The following is a 15,061-nucleotide window of genomic DNA, read 5'->3' as shown; positions in this document are numbered from 1 at the left end:
TCTGGTTGAAAGATTGTGCATGCATGAACAGAATAGAGTTGTACAGAGTTGTCCGATAAAAGTGTATGTACAACATATTTTTAAAAAAAATGAAAATCATGTAAACAATGGATACACCATTTTATGTTGTGTTCTATAAATAATTTTTGGGTTAGAGGTTTGTTGTTGAGCTACAAATTAGGAAGCAGGGCATCTTGAATAAAGAATTCTAAAGGTTCTTGACACTTTGTTAATGCATGCATTGTGTCATGCACTCTGTGATGCCTGTCTCTACTGAAAAAAAGGAGTTGGCTGATATCAGCCAAGCAATGAATGTTTTCTTGTTACATGTATATCGAGACTTGGGCCCCTGCGTTTCTTACTGGCATACTTAATTGTATTCAGTTTTGATGAAACTTTGTTTTTCAAGTTGTTATGATAGTTGTTTTCAAAAACGTTTGCTGCACAATTGCTTCCTGTTACCTTTGTTACTTTGTAAGTTTTAAGTCACGTAATAAAAAGGCTAAGCCTTTTGAGCATAGTTCTATCATGAATAATGATATAGATTAATTTATTTTGTTCAACTTTCAAAAGAGAAATGAATTGTCAAATGAGTATATGGATCTGGTTGAAAGATTGTGCATGCATGAACAGAATAGAGTTGTACAGAGTTGTCCGATAAAAGTGTATGTACAACATATTTAAAAAAAATGAAAATCATGTAAACAATGGATACACCATTTTATGTTGTGTTCTATAAATAATTTTTGGGTTAGAGGTTTGTTGTTGAGCTACAAATTAGGAAGCAGGGCATCTTGAATAAAGAATTCTAAACGTTCTTGACATTTTTGTTAATGCATGCATTGTGTCGTACACTCTATGATGCCTGTCTCTACTGGAAAAAAAAAAGGAGTTGGCTGATATCAGCCAAGCAATAAATGTTTTCTTGTTACATGTATATCGAGACTTGGGCCTCTGCGTTTCTTACTGGCATCCTTGCATTCAGTTTTGATGAAACTTTGTTTTTCAAGTCATTATGATAGTTGTTTTCAAAAACGTTTGCTGCACAATTGCTTCCTGTTACCTTTGTTACTTTGTGAGTTTTAAGTCATGTAATAAAAAGGCTAAGCCTTTGGAGCATAGTTCTATCACGAATAATGATATAGATTGGTTTATTTTGTTCAACTTTCAAAAGAGAAATGAATTGTCAAATGAGTATGGATCTGGTTGAAAGATTGTGCATGCATGAACTGAATAGAGTTGTTCACTAATAATTCAAATTAATGCACATGAAAACATGTTGCACATAGTCAAATTTCCTTTGTTAAACATAGTTGTTGCCATGTTGAACAGGTTTGGGCAAGTTTTGCTGGTTGTGACAGACAGCCTTATTACAAAAGTCTGCATGAAATTTGAACAAATTAGTGAACAGTTCTATATCATGTATATGAAGCAAGCTTAATCGTGTGATGTGTGGTTGCAATACATGTACCATTAAATTACTCGTGAATGAGTTAAATGATTAACTCACAGGTGCATGCCCATTATCATTAATCACCAAACCAAAATATTTTATTCACTCGTAATGGTGTGTAAACAAGATTTACAATCATGAGTATGTTGAAGAATACTCATGAAGAATACTCACTTGTGTGTCATTATAGTGTCAATTGTAAAAACTCACTTATCTGCATTACAACAGGAACTAACATGGGAGTACCAAGAGAAAAAACTAAATTGGATGAGTAAATTTTACTTTGTGTCATTATAGTGTCAGTAAATTAACACTTGTTTATGAATAAACTTACACAATTTTTTGGGGGTGTATTTGCTGAACAATAGCACTACGTAGTTGGAGTTCAGTGGGTCTATTCGACAGCATAGCAGAGCGTCATCTCTTGGCGAGACTTTTTAAAAATCATTACATCATGGTTGGTATGGGTCGAGGGGGAACCCGTTTCTCTATGATTACGAAATATTGTATCTTTCTGGGGTCTCCCCTCTTCCTCCACCCTCTGTCTCCCTCTCACTATCTCTCTATCTCTCTCTCTCTTCTATCTCTATCTCTTTCTCTTTTATTGTATATCCACATCATCCCATTTCTGTGCCTTATATCAATTGACCCTATTCCACGTACTGAGACCTATTTCTATGCACTATGTCCTTACCTCAGTCTCCCCTCTCCATCCACCCTCTCTCTCCCTCTCTCTCTCTCTCTCTCTCTTCTATCTCTATCTCTTTTATTGTATATCCACCTTATGCCATTTCCGGTATAGATCGACTGCAATAATTGATTTGAAAATGCTGTTGTATCGTAATCAAAGCCTATCATTACCCATGTCCTTTATGGTTCTCATACATGGATAATGAATTATTATTCATATTATAACAAACATCCCTTGCCTCCTAAATAGCTTTTGACTTCTCAGTTTGACATACAGATTTACCTTAATCTTTACCTTACAAACGATTAGGTCTGCTGTGTTGAGCTCTCCCTGAAATACTAAATAAGCTACTAATAGCAATAAACCTGTAGCTAGAGAACGCAATAGAGAAATTTCCAATCCATTCAGACATAGCACGGCGATCATTCTGATGATATCCTAACAGTTCCTGAAAATGAAAATGATATTATGACGATCAAGGTGATGATAATGATGGTGTAGCATCACGCTGGTATGAAATATAACCACAGTGATTATACACTAACATCCTTGTTATCCTAATCATCATCGTCATCCTTATCATCATCATCATCTCAGTCATTACCAAAACAATGAACAGGGTTATGATGAATAATCATGATAGTCTTCGATGTCTTATTGAAGCATAACCTCATAAACAATATTCCTCACCTAACGCTCGTGTTTTGTAGCTATAGCACGATTTCATTTCTTGTTCTGTTTCATACTGGTGTCTCCCCACTTCTTCCTTCTCTTCGTCTTTCTCTCTCTCTCCCTCCCTCTCTCTCTCACCCTATCTGTCTCTCTCTCCCTCCCTCTCTCTCTCATCCCCCCTCTCTCTCTCTCTATCTTATTTCCTTTCTTCATTATCCCATTTATCTCGCTCATATCACTTAACCCTATTCCAACTATGCTTGATGCTCATTTATTTTTCTATGTGTAACAAATACCTTTTTAAGTGATACATTTTAAAGATCACACTGAGAGAATGACACATACTAATTAGGTATTTTTAATGAAGTTTCTATTTTGATTAATTGGGCTGACGAAAGGAAAACCCAGGTTGACATGGTTTTCTTCGCAAAGGTCACAGGTATAAAAATGATAATAGATACAAGAATGAAATTGAACAAAATAAACATGACTACCAAACTACTCTTTGCATTTTAGACAAGTGATTCTTTTGACGAAATAAAGATATATTTGAATAATTCCTTTCAATGACAAAACATTGCAATTGAAATAGTCCTATATGCCTATTTCCATAACTAGTTTCCTCTTTGTCAGCCAAAATATTTATCATATGTTTGCAAACTGTATTTAATAGCCCTATATTTTGTGTTTGTTATTACATTTAAAAGCCCGTCTAACCTCATATGTTACACTTCCTTTGTGACTAGGAATGAAACCTAAAACAAAGTGAAGATACATCAACATGGCTTACTGTAACGAATGTAACAGATTTATATCCCACGAAATCTAACTTTAGTTCACTTAAAATGTTATTTATTTCAACTAAATCATGGGTTTTCAGATACATGTAATGTTGGATTGTACTTAACTTACAATCTTAAGAAAATAACAAGCAACATATTACAGTTATAAATTAAAACGAATAGTCTACATAAATGAATATAATTGAATATAGCGTTAAATGACATATCGTATATATAAATGACAGAATATAAGATAATACGAAGAAATATATAGATACCTCTGACATTAATCATAACTTGGTGTTCTTTAAAATATACTTTACCAGGGACAGTGCCAATATTGTTGGTAATGATATTTAAAGAAAATATTTACTCGTATGTACAAATTATTGAGGGATTAATGCAGAGGAGAAAAGTACTAACCGAAGTCGAGATACCGACAAATAAGTATATAGAACTGATGATATTCTTTAAGGGCATGTGGTGTTTTCAGTTTGACGGATTTGAGATAGATATATAGCAGTTTAAAAAGATGTTTGACGGCGGTATGAAAAGAAATAACATAACAAAGTCACATTCTTTGTCATTCGATATAGATGCAATTGATTATAAATTTGACTGACTCGCCTGTATATTTGTTTCTATTTTAATTACATACATGTACACCGATGTATAATGAATTCGCATGTATTAACAATAATATCACAATAAAAAGTATAAATCAATAATATCAATCAATAATAATCAAAGAGATGAATCTAATGAATCGGTTCATTAAATCTTCCACGCACCTTCTAAAAATAAGTTCATAACCCTCCATCTTCTAGCTAACTTTACACAGCACTGACATTATATTGATAAAACCTGCTTTGAACCTGAAACGATTTGGGACAAAATATGCCCCCTCCTAAATCCCAATTGAAATCTTGCGATATCATTGGAAATAGAAGACATTTAGTCAAATCTTTGTATTATCAATGTCGAGCTATTTTGTTTAATATAACATTTCTTCACTGTTTCAAAGTGGCTAAGCATGTTGAGACTTCGTATCGAAAGGGAATAAATGTATTGTTTTATTGTTCTTCCAGAAGGAGTAGTCATTTCTCAATCCATGCTTCATTTTAATTCCATACATTGAATATTTGTCTACATGGAAGATTGTTTTCTTTAAATCGAAATGAATATTAAAAACATACATAAGACAAGGTTGATTCGGTATATTATCTAAAACATTTTGCATCCAAGAAATACTCTCCAGACGCGGTGTTTAATTCATAAAGAAATAATATACATTGCTAGGATCCTAATTTCAGTTATTATATTTAGAAAATATTATGTAGTTATTTAAAGGTTAAACATGATTTTATTCCGGGTATGGGGGTTCTTACAAGTTCTAAAAAGTCACCGAGATTTTAGATTAATATGAATTATAAATAATCCGTAAGCATTCAATATGTAAAAAAAATCATTCCTTCGTGAAAAGTACAGATGCTTTAAATTCAACTGAATTATACATGTATGAACGTTCGAATAATCCTTTTTTTTCTGTTGAGGCTAATTAATCATGCAGTATGAGGAATTCCATCTATTTCTTCATATGAATCAAACAAGAAATGTCTTCTTGTACACAAAGAGCTTGTCTCCGTCACAAGCTACAAGGTTACCATTATGAGTTACTAGGCATGGGATCATGTATAATCCTCGGGATGATTTCTCGTATTCCACGATCCTCCTTGCCTGGATGACACCATCACATGACACCCGATCAACTGCGTAGATAGTACGCTCTCTAAACCAGTATGTGATGTAGAGTGTGTCTATCAGTTTGTCAATGCGACAATATGACGACTCCCACTCATCACAATGAATGACAGCCTTCTCTTCTCCTGATCGTGAGATGACAGTGAATCCCGTATCACGGCCTGTCTTCACAACGATATCACCTGTTGACAAGGCTTGTATCTTACCCCACACCTTCTTGCCCTGCATCGTAATAGTGTTTGCTATCTTACCATCATCAGGGTTGATGACGTAGATAGTAGACTGGTCTCCCTGAGCAGCGAGGATCATCCCATCCCTGTCAACGTCAACGTACACACGAGGAGAATAGCTTGTGTTCCTCGGTATGGTGATGTCTCTAATCACATTCCATTGTCTGTCATAGAGAGTGATGCATCCATCCAGGCTGTCACCCGTGCAGGCTCGTCCCCCCTTACCACATACTAAAATATTGCTGTCTATGGGGGCGCATGAAAACAAAAAAACTTTACCATCTCCTTCAATGAATTTCTGTGTGTGTTCAGTGTTGATATTTGTAACATACGTGGCGTTGTTCCTTACGTCCCGCACACATATCTCATCATCACTGATCAAACCACACGCCTGTGGCTCATTCACAATAGATGGTATCTGGATTGACTTGACAAGCTCCCATTTACCGATATAGCCATCAATTCTCCCGTAGTGTTCCCCATCTATTTCACCCTCGACAAACATCACTTTCTGAACTTCACGCTGTATTCGGTCAAGACAGTCACTTACATCGTGTTGAACAATCAAATTCTCGTCTAGGGATGCAAGTACTTGAGGAGCTTCATTCACCAATGTTTTGTCATGTTGTTTGATTCGTTTGATCCTGGCATCAATATTACCCACAGTGCTGATCGCATGCTGATTCTTACTTTTAAGATCTTTTATCTTTTTAGAAACCACTTCGCTGATTTCCTTTGTCTCTGACTCGACTTTTGCTTGGCTTATTTCGATGATTAGTTGTTGCTGTTCTGCTTCTTTGTTACATGATTTGATCCGTTTTTCTCTCTTCTCATTAATCAGGCGTACCTCATCATCTGCTCTCTCGTTTATCGAACGGATTTTATCCCCTCTCTTGTCTTTCGCGCTCTCAATTTTACTCTCGAACGTAGCGTTTGCCGTACTAGCAATGGATTGAAGATGGTTTCTTGCATCAGCTAAACAAGTTTGTATTTTAGAGTCAAGATTATGTAAGTGTGGTTTCGTTTCTTCTAATTCAAGCCGTTTATCATCCAGCTTCCTGACCAACTCCAAGATGACATCTCCAATATTGTCAAGGTGACAAGGTTTCTGGTGATCTTTGGTCGCGCATGGATGACAAACAGGGATATTGTGTTCTTTACAGTACAATTTGATTGGCTCACCGTGTATGTCACATGACCATGTCATGTCATGACCTTTTCTAGTGTGTAGCTTGACCTTTTCATCTCTCGCTGCTGGGAACTTGGACGCCATGATGATGAGCAAATGGTTGCAGGTAACCTACACCGTGAACAATAATATAAATACACTTATATGCAAGACTTTAATAAGACAAAGACATGATATATAAGCGGATCAGCTAGAAAGAGAGTCAGAAGTCTACATAAACGAGGCTGGGGTGGAGGGGGAAAAAGGATAACAGAAACAGAACCTAGAATATTGAACATTTCGCCTCTTGTTTTCTTTATAATTTTGTCTTCGACTCCACAATTGCTCGTCAGTACATTATTACCGATAAATTCATACTTGGTCTCAGGCAGGCGAATAATGTCATCATCATGTATGTATACACTTTGATCATGACATTCGTATTATCGCGCGTCCCCATCAAACCCATGACTGTCTCGTTCGAAATGCAACCAACAGAGAAGACAACCGTTACTTATATAACGTCCTATACCTCAAATGTTTGTGTAAAAAATGATTATAAGTATTTTATATTACAAATGAAAGATATAACTTACGACCAGTTTGCTATATTATCCCGTTTCGATGAGGACTTATCCACTATGAGACGACGATGTTGTATTACATTGTAAAGTGTGGATGTACGCAGTTGATTGTAAGCGCAGGGGATATTTACATGTACAGTGTATGTACTGTGAAACATCGGGTATTTCCAAGCGCAGCTACACGGTACATGATCCACTCATTGGACACGTATAGTCCAAAGTTCAAAGCGTCGTGTTCTCAATTCCAGTGGTAAGTGTGTACAATATTCAAATCACCTACGTGATATAAAGCGCTCTTAGCCGAGCCACTCTCAGGTTGCATTTGTCAAGTACATTGTCATTTTTTAATAGTATTATAATCACAACAAATATTGGAATAAATAGGATCCTCGATAGAACGGAGTAATATTACCAAGGTTTATACCCTCTGAGCCAGTGGCGTAATGAGCAAAAACGTTTGGGGGGGCTGACAAAATGTTTTTTTGCATCACCCCAACTCTAACATGCAGGCCCCGCTGAACGTTTCGCAAAGTGAGGTCTAGGGGCGGAGCCCCCGAAGCTCAAGGGGTATGGGCATCAGTGGCGGATCCTGGAATTTCTTACCGGGGGGGGGGCACAACATTGCATGGGGTTAAATATATGTAAAACGATGAAGTGACAGAACGAGGCTTTAGCGGCGAGGGAGCGGAGCGACCAAGCGGGGGTGGGTCTGGGAGGGGGTTCTGGCCCCCTCCTAGAGTAAGAAGCATTTGCAATTTTAGAACCAAATTAGACGCATTTTCAGGCACTTCCTGGAGTAATATGACGTAAAATTGCTTTTTCCTACCCCTTCCAAGAGTAGGGATCTTTTGCAATTTGAGAACCACATTTGGCGCATTAATGTCCACCGGCACTTCCTGGAAAAAACGAGGCCTTCTTATTGGTTAGAAGTTAGAGAAAAGTGATCCGTCAAGTCGTGAGACGTTGTATATACTTTGATGCCGCAAAATGCACAAAGACGGTGGTCCGGTACTTCATCAGTAGTACTTGCAAAAATTATCTCGAGTGTATAAACTGTGTCGTTATCAGGGGCGTCGCTTGATCTTTTTCAGTGGGGGAGTGGGGAGGGTGTAGAGGCCACCGATTACCGACAAAACGAGCAACCAGTTACCGACAAATATATTAATGCCAATGTCCAAATGTCTACATATTTAAAGGGATAGTTGAGTTCTGTTGCAGAGGGCGCAACACAATTTTTTTTTTTGTGAGATAATGAAAAACTGAGTGTCAAATTTGAAAGAACATAATATTTAAATGACAAAATCATCTTTGTTTGATCAAAATCGGATCAGAGACGGCTGAAATATCCATAAATATAACGATTTCGTACCACCACAAATATTAGATATTTTGAAAAATTTGAAAAAACCGTTGAAAAAACGAAATAACGGCTTTTACGTCGTATTTCAGCCAATGCCGATGTTAGCTTTTTTGTTGGCTTTTTCGTGTTGCTTATATTACGCACAACCAGCCGGACCATGTATTGTTATTTTTAATTAAAAAAATAATTAACGGTCACCGTGTTTTTTTTTAAAGTGGAGCTGTATTGGTATGATCGTATTGGCTAAATTCACACATTTTGGGGTCTAAAACTAACCGTTCATAGCAATTTTAGGTTCTAAAAGGGCACTAGAAATGTCATAGATAAGAATAAGAGCAATAACCATGCACTTTGTAGGCATTTGCGGTCTGACAACAGAACTCAACTATCCCTTTAACCCTATAAACCCGGGGCCAGGAACTAAGTTATTTTTCAGTCCCCCCCCCCCCCCCCCGCGCGAAGCGCGAAAACTTTGACACTTCATTACATTATTAGAGAAAGAAGACGATCCGTTGTACCGTTCTTGACTCTTAATTCTTGTTTCGCCCATTACGCGCAAAGCGCGTTAGCTTTCACGTTTCATTAAATTCTTAGAGAAAGAAGACGATTCGTTGTATCGTGTTCTTGTCTGACTTCAGTTGCCCCCCCCCCCCTCCAGAAGCGCGAAAGCTTTGCCGTTTCATTAAATTATGAGAGAAAGAAGACCATTCGGTCTACTGTTCTCTACTCTTAATCTTGTCTGAATTCAATTTCCCCACTGGGCCCCTTAACGGTACATGTGCAGTGTTATAATGTAAGAATGGGACGCTCGGCAGTGCTTGTCACAGTTGCTTCTGGAAAGGATTTTTTTTACAAGTGTTACTGTTAGTGGCCACGGCCCCTTAGTGACTATAAAAAAAACATATGCTCTTCCTGGCTATTTGGGAATGTGTCAGTTTGCAACAGAAATGGAGAAACGCGCATTTTGTTGAAAATAATGTGATATCACGAACATTTATACATCACGGAATTGAAAATAAGTCATGGTTCAAATATATATATATTTTTTTTTTTTTTTGGGGGGGGGGCTGGCGCTTCCACCAGTACGCCAGTGCTCTGAGCTATATATCTACATGTATGAATGTGATCTTAAACATATATTCAGGAGCAGCTTGAATGCATGGCAGCCTGCGGAAAATAAATACTTCGACTTGTTTACGGACAACTGAAAAGAACAAAGAAAATATGAAAAAGCTTGTATTATTTCCCTCTTCAATCAACACATCATTGTTATTGGGATGTTACAATATAGAACGATTGGCAGTGCAATGATTATAATGAATTTCGTTGTTGAACTTTAATTATTGAATATCAATCTCATTATCTATTATTGGCATTGGCTGGAATAAAACGTAAAAAGCGCTATCTCGTTTTTCAACGGCTGGGTCAAAATTACCAAATATTTGTGGGGCACCACAATATTAGAAATGGTTATATTTATGGACCGTTCAGCCGTCTCTGAACCGATTTTGATTAAACAAAGATGCTTTTGTCATTTAAATTGTAAATTCTTTCAAATTCGACACTCAGTTTTTCATTATCTCACAAACAAAAATATTGTGTGTACCTCCTTTTGCAATGAAACACAACTATCCCTTTAAGAAACATTAATTTGAAAATAAGATATACGGTCAGAGCGTAGAGTAAACAGAGTTTAAGAAAGACAGAATAAGAGCGACGTTGTCCTACTTTCTCCTTTCTTCTGTGAAAAAATTATTATCGAAACAAAGTATAGTTTGCAGTACGAATGCGAATTCTAGTAAAGACATAACAATTCAAACTTCTTATCTGTCACAATACATTCCCGTTTACCGTATCAACCACTGCCAATATCACAACTACCGAGGACCACACAAAAAACCTAACCATACGTCAAACATTCATAACTTATCCAACTACAACAGTCTGACAAAGTATGTAATCATGTCATGCCTTATGATATGGAGGTAAAATATAGTGATATTCTTTTCATCTACTCAATATGATACAGACCAGCACTGTTCAAGTTTAGTGTAGGCTCGCAATGGAAATACATATATAAACGGGATTCATACCTCCACATTTCAAGCGATGCATGCTACCACCCATTTAGACAATATGAGTGCACAAATAAAAAAAAACTACTACACGGGAACAAATTTTGCCTGCGCCTCTGAAACTGTTTACATAGTATTAAATGAAAGAGAAGTCAAGTGTAAACGATTTGCTAATGCGAAGAGTTGTGTGATGTATTACATCTCTGTGCTCTTCGATATCTTTTTGCTTGAATCATACTTACAGAAACAATCTGATGCATATGAGGAACACATGTATTCCTAACATATAATAATTCAGGTGTGTGCTTATAGGCACTATGTGATATCCTATAAGAGAGAGAGAGAGATAGAGAGAGAGAGAGAGAGATAGAGAGAGGGAGAGAGAGAGAGAGAAAGCTTGAGCGTGGATAGAGCCGGTTGTATTCCACCACAAATTTATTTCAGGAATTTTTATATAATATTTTAAATAGTTCATCAACCTCGATGATAAAGCGGGCAAAGAGCCTTATATATCTTATTCTTATTCCTTTTATATTTCATTAATCTATGTCACAGGTCAGAACATAATCATAATTGCCTTGCTCATTCTCGCCTTTTTACAGTTCTTTTTTTATTACTCGCCTCACATCTTATCATCTCTCTCTCTCTCTCTCTCTCTCCCTCTCCCTTCTCTGTCCGCCTCTCCAATCACTTTCGCTTAATCTGAATCTACTTCTGCTTTGTAACTCTACTTCATAGCCGATTGAAGTTCAGCAGATAATTACTATCGCCCCCTTCCATTGTTTTCCAATCTCATCGAGTGAGTCCTAACGCTACAATATGACAGCTATATAGGTACACACATCACACAATATGAATGAAGCCTGTTATGACCATAAGAAGTTCTGGAGGTTCGATCCGCTCGCCTCCTCTTGTAATTTCAAGCAATAAAATAATTTTGATTTAAATTTTGATTGTGACTTTGATTTCAGATTTTGATTTTGACAAACGTAGGCCTATGTCTGTTTAGACGAGTAGGCCTACAATGTAATATATTATTCAGAAGTCTTATGAAACATGGGTAATGAACTTTGACGGTACCTTGGAGTTCTACATTTCATTTCCCTGCAGCGTACGCTGTTGCGTAGACAGTGTTGTTCGCATTGTGTTGGGGGTGTACGTAGTGGGTATCTCGTACGAGTAGAAGTGTCTATGAATTGACTTTACTTGTATAATATCGTGAAATATAACCAATGCTGCGTGGTAAAGGCAGGGTCTTGTATCAGAATCCATATTTGCCCATTTAAAGGGACACAAAGGGCGATTATCAATTTCAAATTTAACCAAGAGAACGAAGCCCTGATATTACGTTACAAGCATTGTGAGATCGTCTGTTAGTGAGCTACTTTGTCCGAGTGTTCAAGAGTGAAGCGCGCCATCTCCAACTCACTGTTACTACGCAAACATTAGTCAACCAGTCTTTTCGACAACATAGCAGAGCGTCATCTTTTGGCATAACTTTTTTGTTAACGATTACATCATCGTTGGTAATCCCCATTTTTAGGACATATTCCTATGCACTTTGTCCTTTCCTCAGTTCGGCCCTTTTATGCTGTCTTTCCTGTATAGATCGACTGCTCCGATAAACATCTCGTCTTCAGCATGGGGAAAAGATTATATGAGGAGTAAGGTAACATAACATATTAGGCATTATAGAAGGGTAGAATCAAAAGATACCATTGCCCATGTCCTCTGTGAATGTCATACATAGATAAGAATGATTGTGCATATTATAACTAGCACCATTTGCTATCTAAAAAGCTTTTGACTTGTCAGTCTTCAATGAAGGTTTACTAGACTGTTGTATCTTGTAAACGAAAAGGCCTGTTGTTTTGATCACTACCTGAGCTAATTATAACAATCAACAGGGTTATGATGAATAATTAAAATAATCATGTCTCATTGATGTATTATCTCATGAACAATATTCAACCCAACCGTTGCGTCTTGTAGCTAGCGTGTTTTCAGGTCCAGTTCTTGTTTGTGTTCCTCTTTCTTATAATTACTGTCTCACCCCACTCCTTATACGCCCTTCTCTCTCTCTCTCTCTCTCTCTCTCTCTCTCTATATATATATATCTTTCTCTTTCTCTCTTTATTTCTATCTCTTTCTCACTTTCCCTCCTTCCCCCTCTCCCTCTTATTCTCTATCTACATTATCCTATTTCTCTCGCTTAAATCACTTTACACTATTGAAAATACGATTCATGCCTGTTTATTTTCTCTTTGTAACAAACACTATTTTCATTAATCAATTTTAAAGGTCACACCGAAAGAATGGCCTATATTAGATTAATTATTCTTGATGAAGTCTCTTTTTTATTTAATTGGGCGGATAAAATGAAAACCCAGATTGACATGGTTTTCTTTGCAAAGGTCACAGTTGATAGAATAATAATACATGTAGATACCAAAATGAAAATGAAAAATATATATATCACTACCAAACTACTTTGTATGTAAGGATTATTTCTTCAAAGCTTAGGAACTTCTCTTTTCACTTTGGACAATATATATTTTGAACTAATTAAAGATATATTTGAATAAGATGAAACAATTCCTTTCAATGAAAAAATATTTCAATTGACATATTTTTTAAATTATAATTTGATATGTTTCATCTTTGTTAGCTAAAATGTTTAACAAATGTTTGCTAACTGCATTTACAAGCCCAATTTTTAGCCTCATATGTTACACTACTTATATGACTAGGAATGAAACCTAAACAAAGTGAATATAAATGCATATATAATTACTGTAAATAATGTAACATATTTATATCCCACGAAATATAATTATATTTAACTTAAAATGCTATATATTTCAACGAAATCATGAGTTTTCAAATACATGTAATGTCAGATTGTGCGTAATTTACAATCATAAATAAAATAAATAGCAACATATTAATGTTGTACATTAAAAAAGAATAATTTACAAGGTCACAGGTAATAAAATAAAAATAGATACCAGAATGAAAATGAACAATTTAAATATGACTACCAAACTACTCTTCATAGTAAGGAGTGTTTCGTCAATGCTTAGGAACTACTCTTTGCACTTTTGACAAGTGAATACTTTCGACTAAATACAATTGAATATTAAGATGAAACAATTACTTTGAATGACAAAGCATTACAATTAAAATATTCTTAAAAACTGATTTCAATAACCAGCTTCCTCTTTGTAAGCTACACTATTTAGCAAATGTTTGCAAACTGTATTTAAAAGCCCGATTCTTTCTGTTGCTATTACATTCTAAAGCCCGTCTAACTTCATATGTTACACTTCTTATATGACTAGGAATGAAATTCCATTTAACTTAAAACGAAATCATGAGTTTTCATATACATGTAATATTGGAAAGTGCGTATTTGACAATCATAAGAAAATAGCGAGCAACATATAAAGTTGTACATTTAAAAAATAGTCAAAATACATGAATAAAATTGAATATAACGTTAAATAGCATATCGTATGTCGAAATGAAAGAAAATAAGATATTACGAACAATTCTGCAGATACTTTCTCACATTAATGATTGCATGATTTTCTTTAATATATACTTTACCAGGGACATTGCCAATGTTGTGGGTAATGAAACAAAAGAAGGAATTTCACTCGTATGTTCAAGTTATTGAGGGATAAATGTAGAAGAGAAAAGTACAAACCGAAGTGGAGATACCGACAAAATATGTCTACAAACTGATTAGATTCATGTTGTGTTTTCAGTTTGACGGATTTGAGATAGATGTATAGCAGTTTGGAACCGCGGTATGGAAGAAATAACATAACAAAGTCCTAATCTGCGATTCGATATAGATGCAAGAAATGATAAGGTTCACTGAATCGCATGTACGTTTATATGTGTGTAGTACATACATGTACATCAATATATCATGAATTCGCATGCGTTCACAATAATTTTGCAATACAAAGTATAATCAATAATATAAAATAAAATCAATAGATATGATGTCCACACAACTTTAAACGATTAGGTCATAACCCTCCATGTTCTGGCTACCTTTAAGCATCATTGATATTATATTGATATGAAACCTGAAACAATTCGGGGCAAAGAATGCCCCTCCAAAACCCCAATTGAAATATCGCGATTACTTTGGACCAGGGACGGATCCTAGGGGGGGGGGGGGGAGAACAGGGGACACGTGCCCCCACTACCCCCACCCCCTCCCCCGGTGAGAAATTCCTGGATCCGCCACCGTGGACATATAAGAAAAAAT

The sequence above is a fragment of the Strongylocentrotus purpuratus genome, unplaced genomic scaffold, assembly GCF_000002235.5.
Source record: "Strongylocentrotus purpuratus isolate Spur 01 unplaced genomic scaffold, Spur_5.0 spur5_scaffold_20, whole genome shotgun sequence".
Lineage (NCBI taxonomy): Eukaryota > Metazoa > Echinodermata > Echinoidea > Camarodonta > Strongylocentrotidae > Strongylocentrotus > Strongylocentrotus purpuratus.
The sequence above is the reverse complement of the archived record's forward strand: the minus strand, read 5'-3'. Positions refer to the sequence as shown.